This window comes from Camellia sinensis, chromosome 5, assembly GCF_055761805.1.
Source record: "Camellia sinensis isolate YWXY chromosome 5, ASM5576180v1, whole genome shotgun sequence".
In the NCBI taxonomy this organism is placed as follows: domain Eukaryota; kingdom Viridiplantae; phylum Streptophyta; class Magnoliopsida; order Ericales; family Theaceae; genus Camellia; species Camellia sinensis.
The window spans coordinates 134665071-134673447 of NC_138965.1; the positions used below are offsets into that span (position 1 = coordinate 134665071).

General features: G+C 38.1%; 1 long non-coding RNA gene across 1 annotated transcript; it reads left to right on the forward strand.

Annotated features, from left to right (window-relative positions):
* Window positions 1–251: 251 nt before the first annotated feature.
* On the forward strand, window positions 252–1227 carry LOC145790216 (uncharacterized). The gene is made up of 4 exons (XR_014328885.1): window positions 252–308; window positions 509–595; window positions 695–787; window positions 1036–1227. It is a non-coding gene; the product is annotated as an uncharacterized LOC145790216 (long non-coding RNA).
* Window positions 1228–8377: the final 7150 nt, after the last annotated feature.

Sequence of the window (8377 nt, forward strand, 5' to 3'; positions counted from 1 at the left end):
ATATATTTCATCAACATCTTGTGCTTTTGTGCTTCTTGTTATGGCATCATCAACTGATCTTTGAATTGCATGTTAACTCAAGTAGACCTTATTGTGGAAGTCAGTCGGACACTCTAAGTAGGGGCAAACATAAAATAGCCATCTAACACACTATACTTTGTTCAAGTGACAATGCAAAGAACAGAGGAAGCTAGAGGCTGCACATGCACCAAACATAGGGTTTTTCATGTCATCCTCCAATAGAAAGTATAACAAATGCCAAAGGCTCCAAGTACAGCAGTGTTGTTCGCCTTTTTCTACTGCCTAAGGTTATTTATTATTTATAGTTTAGAAGTTTTTTTTTTTTTTTTTTTTTTTTTTTTTTTTGGTCCAGAAGTTCATTTTCTTTGCTTAATGTTTGAAAAATTAACATGCAAATTTTCAATTGATCAATGTTGACTAGTTCTGTTTTGTGGAAGATGCGACAATATTGAACTTAACTTACATATATTGTCATGTGTTTCTGCAGTCTAACCAACCACATACCTTTGTTGTTGTTACTCTCGATCCACCTATCCGTAAAGGCCAAATTTTGTACCCACATATTGTCTTGCAGGTATTTTTGGTTGTGTTTCATTAAGGTCACCATTTAAGCTTTCTTAGAGATCATGTGTCCATGTGATGATTTATATTGTACCCTACCATCTTTATGCAGTTTGAAACAAACTATGTGGTTGAAAGCACCCTGTCAATGAATGAAGATCTTTTGAATAGCAAATACAAGGACAAGTTAGAACCATCGTATAAGGTATAGTAGTGATGTTGTTTCATCTTTTGATGCCATTCCTAATGCACCATTTTCTACATGTTCAAAAGACAATCTGTTGCCTTTTTTCTTTTTCTTTTTCTTTTTTTTTTCCTTTTTGTGTGTGTGTGTGTGTGTGTGTGTGTGTGTGTGTAATAAATTACACAATTTTGCTTATATTGTGATAGCAATATATATATATAACTAAATCTACTCGCTTTGGTATGATTTTCTTTTCTCTAATACATTAGGGCCTGATTCATGAAGTATTCATTTTGATAATGCGTGGCTTGTCTGGTGCCAAAGTCACTAGACCTGGGAAGTTCCATAGCTGTCAAGATGGTTATGCTGTTAAGTCTTCATTGAAAGCTGAAGATGGTGTCCTGTATCCACTTGAAAAGGGATTCTTCTTTTTACCCAAGCCTCCAACTCTTATTCTTCATGAAGAGGTAACTTTCTGGCCATACAAATGCTTTAACCTTGTGGTTTACTGGTAAGTGATAGATATATTATTTTGAATTATATCCGGTTTGGGGTTTACTTTTCAAAATAAAATATACCTAGTTTGGGGTGGATTGACTTGTTGAACTTGCGTATCTTATTTCAAATTTACTATGTGGAGTTTGAAAGGCATGCTGTTGGAGGCGCAAATATGCATTACTTTGATCTTCTTTTTAGATTGAAGATTGAGCAAGAACATCTTTGAAGAAACATTCAAAGGAATGAATATCACAATCTTTTTGACGTCATCAGGTTGCTATAAGCTTCTCATGTTCTATTATGGAGAGTTGGAAGTTACTGCAAAATGTTCTGATAATTTGATAGGCATGTTCTGATAATTTGATAGTACTGTAAAATGTTATATTTCTTTCCTCAAATTATTTAGGCTATATGTATTATTTGGGCTTCCTATAAAATCCTAATATTTGCACCATTCAATCACAAATGCTCCCACACCCTCTGACTTCTCCGGGTGAACGTATTTACTCTCTCTTCATGCTTTCAAAAGATGAGAAAAAATTGAGCGTGGAACCATTTTTTGGTCCTTTAAAATTTGCATCAGAAACTTCAATCTTTTAATTCATATCATCATGTTTCCATTCCAGAAAATTTCTGTTGAACTGTGCATGTACCGAATCTTCTAGTATGGCTTACCTTTTATTGTGCATTTGCATGCTTTGCCCTATATTTCAATTATTTCATTCTGTATTCTATAGGTCTCTGTCTTTCAATAGATTTAGTGGACCAATTCCACCTTCAATGAGTAATCTCTTTAATCTTTATTGGTTGGATCTGACTGGCAATAACCTTTCTAGAACCATCCCTGTCTCTAATGGGAGCACACCTGGTCTGGATAAGCTGGTTAAAGCAAAGCACTTGTATGTCTGATCAAACACATAATGGAATTGTCTATAAACAGGATGGACTAAGCAATGGGATGCATTTTTCAATTTCGTTTTGTGTGTTTTCAAAGTTGTCTTTACTTATGTATATTCTGTATGTTATCTCTCTCTCTCTCTCTCTCTCTCTCTCTCTTCTTCTTCTTCTTCTTCTTCTTCTTCTTCTTCTTCTTTTCATTGATTCTTGGCAATCTAATCTTTTCTTTTCTTCCACCCACACGTGGTGTTCTCTTCTTGCAGAAAATGGAGATGAACAAAATTCGTGATGAATTGAATGAGAAGATATCAGAAGTAAGATGATTACAAATAGAATTGACTAGAAGGGAGAATGCAGAAACAGATGACATTGCAGATGGTTTAAAAAGTGTGATTGCAACCCTGGAGAAGGAGAACAATAATCTTAAGGTTTATACTTATCATTATTATATATTTGCTAGTATGTTGCACATGTGTTCTAAAATTTATAGGCTTCTATTTTTAGATACTGGATTTATAAAGCTCTATTACAATATTAGCAATGTTGCTCCTTGAGCCTGCTTTAATGTTATCTTATCTAATTTGTGCTTTTGGGCTTTTCATTGCCTATTAACAATACAAAAATGATTATCCTCCTTATATTTGGATTGGCTAAGTGGGCATTCAATTCTTTCGTGGTTTTCTTGCCTTAGCCTTGTTGTTTCTTTGCATGTACTTTGAAGAATTGTATACTATTCAAGTTAATTCTGGTAAGTCTATTTGCAATTGTTGCCACTTTGTTGTTTTGAGTTTAGAACCTTTCATGCTATCACTACAAGAATATACACATTTGCCGACCACTTTTGCCGACTAAATATACACATGTTGTCACTAATTTTCATATGGATCTAAAATATGTGTATGAGAGAGAAAAGAGGAGAGAGAGATGTTAGAAAGTTGATATTGATGAACCAACACAATTATAGTTGGAAAGTTGCTCAAAGTGAACCATTTGGGGCTTTTTTTTTTTTTTTTTTTGAAAGAAATAAACACATTTAATTTAAATGTTGACAAAGAAAGTAAATTATAGGTTTTTGAGGCCTTTTTGTTTTCTTTTTCTACAGCCACAGGGCAATAATTGTGTAATTTGTGAATGAACCAATTCTAAAATGGCTCATTAGAAGATAACTGGTATTATTTATTAGATATGGATGTTTGTTTAGTAAATAAATTTTACTCATATTGGACATTGTTGAATACAACTGAGTTAATTCAAAATATGAGTGGGTTTACATTTTATTTTGTTGAAAGAAATGAACACATTAAAATGTTCACAAATAAAGTAAATTTATAGATTTACAAGGTGTGCCTAGAATTATCTAATATGTGAATGAACCAATTCTAAAATGGCCCAATGCACATTTGTGGTACAACCAAATTGACCCTTAGAAGATAATTGGTAAGATTAATTAGATATGAGCTGTTTGATTATGAAATAACTTTTACTCATGTTGGATACTGTTGAATCTTTGTAGATGAATTTCATTTTATGCAGAACCTTCTCTGTTGAAACAGTGGGGCATGAAATCTCCAAAAAATTGAAACTTACATATTTCTTACTTTATTCCACCAGATTCCTTGGGAGAGACTGGATAATCTACTAGTATGTAACTTGTAAATTTCTGAAAGTGCTGGTTTGATTTGAGTCAATCTTGCTATAGAATTAGCATTGTGTTCTCTTATAACTGAATAGAATTTGAGGTTAGATAAAAAAATTAGGTCAGTTGCATATATTGTTATCTCTTGCACAGCACAGGTGCATACTTTTTTTAATGCTTATTTTTCTCAGATTTTACTTTTCTTTCTTTGGTTAATTTAGTGACTTATTTCCTTTTTCTTTGGTTAATTTAATGACTTCTTTCCTCTTTCTTTGTAGTCTGATAAAATAAATCTGGACATCTAAAGGGTTGTTGGGTATCGCCAATGGTGTAATGGTGTAATGATTTATGGTGCCAGCCAGTATCATGATTGATAGCTACTATGTTACTTGAGATAGAAATTTGTTAATTACTCTGCCAGTTGTAAGAATTATTTTTAGAAGTTAGCAAAATAGGTGACAATTTTTGGCATAGAAAATGTTTTTAGCATGGTTTGACTTAATTTAATGTAGGCTTGTGTGTGTTTTTGATGTTGTATATCTTACAAAAGAGACTCACTGAGCAGCTCCTTGACTTCCATGTTAGGTAACTCTGTATTTGGCTGAATGTTGTCAAATTTGCTAGGATTATGTACTGTTTATTTCTAGGCAATACACTTTTCTTATATGCATCATGGAACTATAGTTTATGCAGGGTATGTTACACAAATCTCATCTAGCAGGGCCCTTGCTAATGTGAAATTTGTTCGAAACCAATAATTTTTTTTTATTTTTTTGTTTACTACGTTAAGCCTACTCATATGTGAACAAACTCATCCTTGGATTTATCGTCTAAATTTGTTTTGTTATTACTACTCTCTTTGTAGTCAAAGGACAAATAAGTGATGGTTCCTATGCCATAGCTTTCTTATATACAAAGTTGTCCTAGCCATTTCATTTGGATACTAAAATGGCATCAATGAAGAGTCTTGTGCTCCTCGAGCATCTCTCTCTGCTGGTTTCTAATTCATTGGTTCTTGCAAATTTCCATCTTACTGTTGGGACTGATGATGGTTCGGAACAATGGGGATATGTTGAAGTTCGACCCAGTATGTCAAATTTTTCTATGAAATCTGAAATCAATATCCCCCGACTACGTTATTCTTGTGGTGGTTGTCAATAGTTGAACTATTCACATATTTATCAACAAAAAAAGTAATAATAATAAAAGTTGAACTATGCACATATAAACCAGTCATAGAACCGGATGCAAAACATGGATAGGTGTTCAAATCTGTGACTGGTTTTCTAGACAGGTACTATGAATATCTTGTGAAACATGTATTTGTGTATGCATACATGTATTTGTGTATTGTATATTTATTTTTGCTCCTAGCTGTAGACACCCCATTTTTGACCGACCTTGAGACTCAGACGTCACCGATTGAGTGCTGGGTGATATTGCATAATGTGCTTGTTCAGAGGTTTCGGAGTTGCGGCCGTGAGCCCTGCCTCCGGACTCCCGAACCCTTTTCTGTGCCTTGTCTCGGTTTGCGAACCAGACTCGGTTTTCTCTGTTTCTTTTCCTGAAGGGAGGGAGAGGTCCCGTAGACCATCTCTCAATATCCGTAGGCTACATTTGGTGGCCGTAGGCCATTTTGCCCATTTCGGAGTCCGGTTCCCGGTTTTCGGAGCCGTCAGGCCGTGTGCCTCGGTTCGGGACCGCTTGACCATCTCCTATTGCTCCGATTTTTGGCATACATCTTATTTCATCCCTTTTGAGGGACACTGGGGGCTGAGAAACCCACTTCGAGGTCGAATACAATTTTCGGTGCTTAACAGCCCATTTCCGGGACCCCGAACTGCGTGTTTTGGCTCCGGAACATTCGTTTTGCAACGGTTTTCGCTCATTTTTGGCAGGTACCTCTGTTTTATCCCGAGGAAGGTCACTGAAGGGTGGGAGGCCAGCAATTGTTGCATCAACCAGTTATCTCTCCTCCCGAGCCTCCCGGCGCCCGTTTTTCGCACTTCCGGGCTAATGTTGAATACCTTAGAGCTAGCGTTGCCAACTTTCAACCACATATCTGTGATCTACACACCTGGGAGGCCACTAAAAGTTCATGGCCGGCCATTAAGGTCACCTGACCCTTTTGACCCTTTTCTTCCGGGCTAATGTTGAACCCCTTGGACCTTTTTTCTTGAACTTTGAACCACATATCTGTGATCTACACACCTGGGAGGCCACTAAAAGTTCATGGCCGGCCAGTAAGTCAACTTGACCCTTTTGACCCCCTCTTTCCGAGCCATTGTTGAACCCCTTGGGCCCACTTTCTTGGAATTTCAATTACATGGTTGTGTTGTACACACATAGGGCTACCTCCCCAATACCTGGCCGGCCAGAAAATCTGGTTGACCCTTTTGACCCCTAGCCGGCCGGCTAGGGGGTGTGGCCGGCCGGCCACCTCCGGCCAAAGTGAGCGGCCGGCCGTGCTCTCCTCACTGTGCCCTTTCCAGCTGTGGGGCAATATCCCCCAGATATTTTCTGTATCCGGGGGATATTTTGGGAGAGAGTTTTCCTCTCCATTTGACCCCCCTTTTACACCCCTTTCTTGACCATATAAACCAGCTGAGGGTCTTCTTCATAGAGGTTAGAAAAATTCATCTCCAAGGCTCAACCCTAAACTCCATTGTTATAACTCTCAAAACTTCAAAAAAACCCTAACTCCTTAACCTTCATTTCTTCTACACCACCAAGCCCTACCACCACTATCTCATTTCCAGCAACAAAGAAGGGTTCTTGAAGGCCAAAGGAGCAGCAAATCCATCCAAGAAGCAACCAAAGTCTAGATCTTCAAGGGTAAGTTACACTTTTACCCTTTTGACCCTTTTTCTTAATCAATATGTAAGCCATGCATGCTTTTTGTGTTGAGCTTCGGCCTTAACTGAAAAGGGCCATATTTTGAGCTCATCTTCACTTCTCATCAAGGGCTCAACCCTGTTTGAGCCCTCCATAATACACTTGCTTCTTTGACCATCTTGTATGTCATAATTTTGCATGCTATTTTTGGCCCATGAGAAATTTATTTTCGAGCATGTTGTAAACTGATATAAGGCTTATTTTGAGCCCCTCTTCAACATTGGAGAAGGGCTCAACATTGGTTGGTGTTTCCATATGTCACTTGTAGTTATATCCCCTATTTGGCCCTTTTTTTGCATAAATTAGTAGCCCTCTTTGTTTCTGTTTTTGGACCTTGGTCCGAACTGAAAGTGGTCTTATTTTGGCCTATACTTCATGTTTCATTCACATTTTTTTTCTGTTTGGTCATTATTTTATACACTTCATGTTTTAGCACCTTTTGAGCCTTATTTTGTATCATATTTTTAGCATGTTTGTATACTGATTTTGAGGCTGCCATATACTGTAAATGTTCATATTTTTGGTCCATCTTCAGTGTTGTAGAAGGAAATTTTTCAGTTTGGGTTTAGCTTATACCACTTGCTTCATTACCCCTATCTTGGCCCCTATTCTTGTATGCTATTTTTGCCATACCTATATTTGCTGTTTGGCCATGTTTATAACTGGAAAAGTGCTTATTTTGGGACTGTCTAGCTTCTGTCTTTGCATTGCATGTCCATGTTGTGCATGTTTAGTATGGCTATAGGCCATTTCGGATGCCTAATGTTGCATTTCGGGACATTTCCTTGCATTTCATGTCATTTCGCTTCATTTCGGGACTGTTTTACCTCATATTTTGTTGCTGAAATTCCATTAGTATGCTTGCATATCATTTCCATGTCATTTCATATCATTTTATCATTGCCTCGGTTTGCGTGCCCGTGTGCACGCATTTCGAGGCACTTCATTTTCTGCCATCGGCATCCGATGTGAGTGTGGCTGAGGCTCACTCATGTTGGTATAAGCCCATTTGTCATTTCCATGTTATTTCATCACATCTTATCATCGCCTCGGTTTGCGTGCCCGTGTGCACGCATTTCGAGGCACTTCATTTTCGTCCGCCGGCATCTTATGTGAGTATGGCTGAGGCTCACTCATGTTAGTATAAGTTCATATTGCATTCTGTATGTCATATGCATTGCGTATGCATTGCCTCGATTTGCGTGCCCGTGTGCACGCATTTCGAGGCACTTTATTTTCTGCCATCGGCATCCGATGTGAGTGTGGCTGAGGCTCACTCATGTTGGTATAAGCCCATTTGTCATTTCCATGTCACTTTAGCACCGCCTCGGTTTGCGTGCCCGCGTGCACGTACTTCGAGGCATCTCATCTTCATTACATCTGTCATCGCCTCGGTTTGCGTGCCCGCGTGCACGCATTTCGAGACACGTATCATTTCCTCGGTTTGCGTGCCCGCGTGCACGTATTTCGAGACACGTATCATTTTCTCGGTTTGCGTGCCCGCGTGCACGTATTTCGAGACACATATCATCGCCTCGGTTTGCGTGCCCGCGTGCATGCATTTCGAGACATATCATTTTCTCGGTTTGCGTGCCCGCGTGCACGCATTTCGAGGCATCTCATTTCCATAGCATTCTGTATGTTAGGATTATATTTTAGTTGCACTTCATGCATATCATGCATAT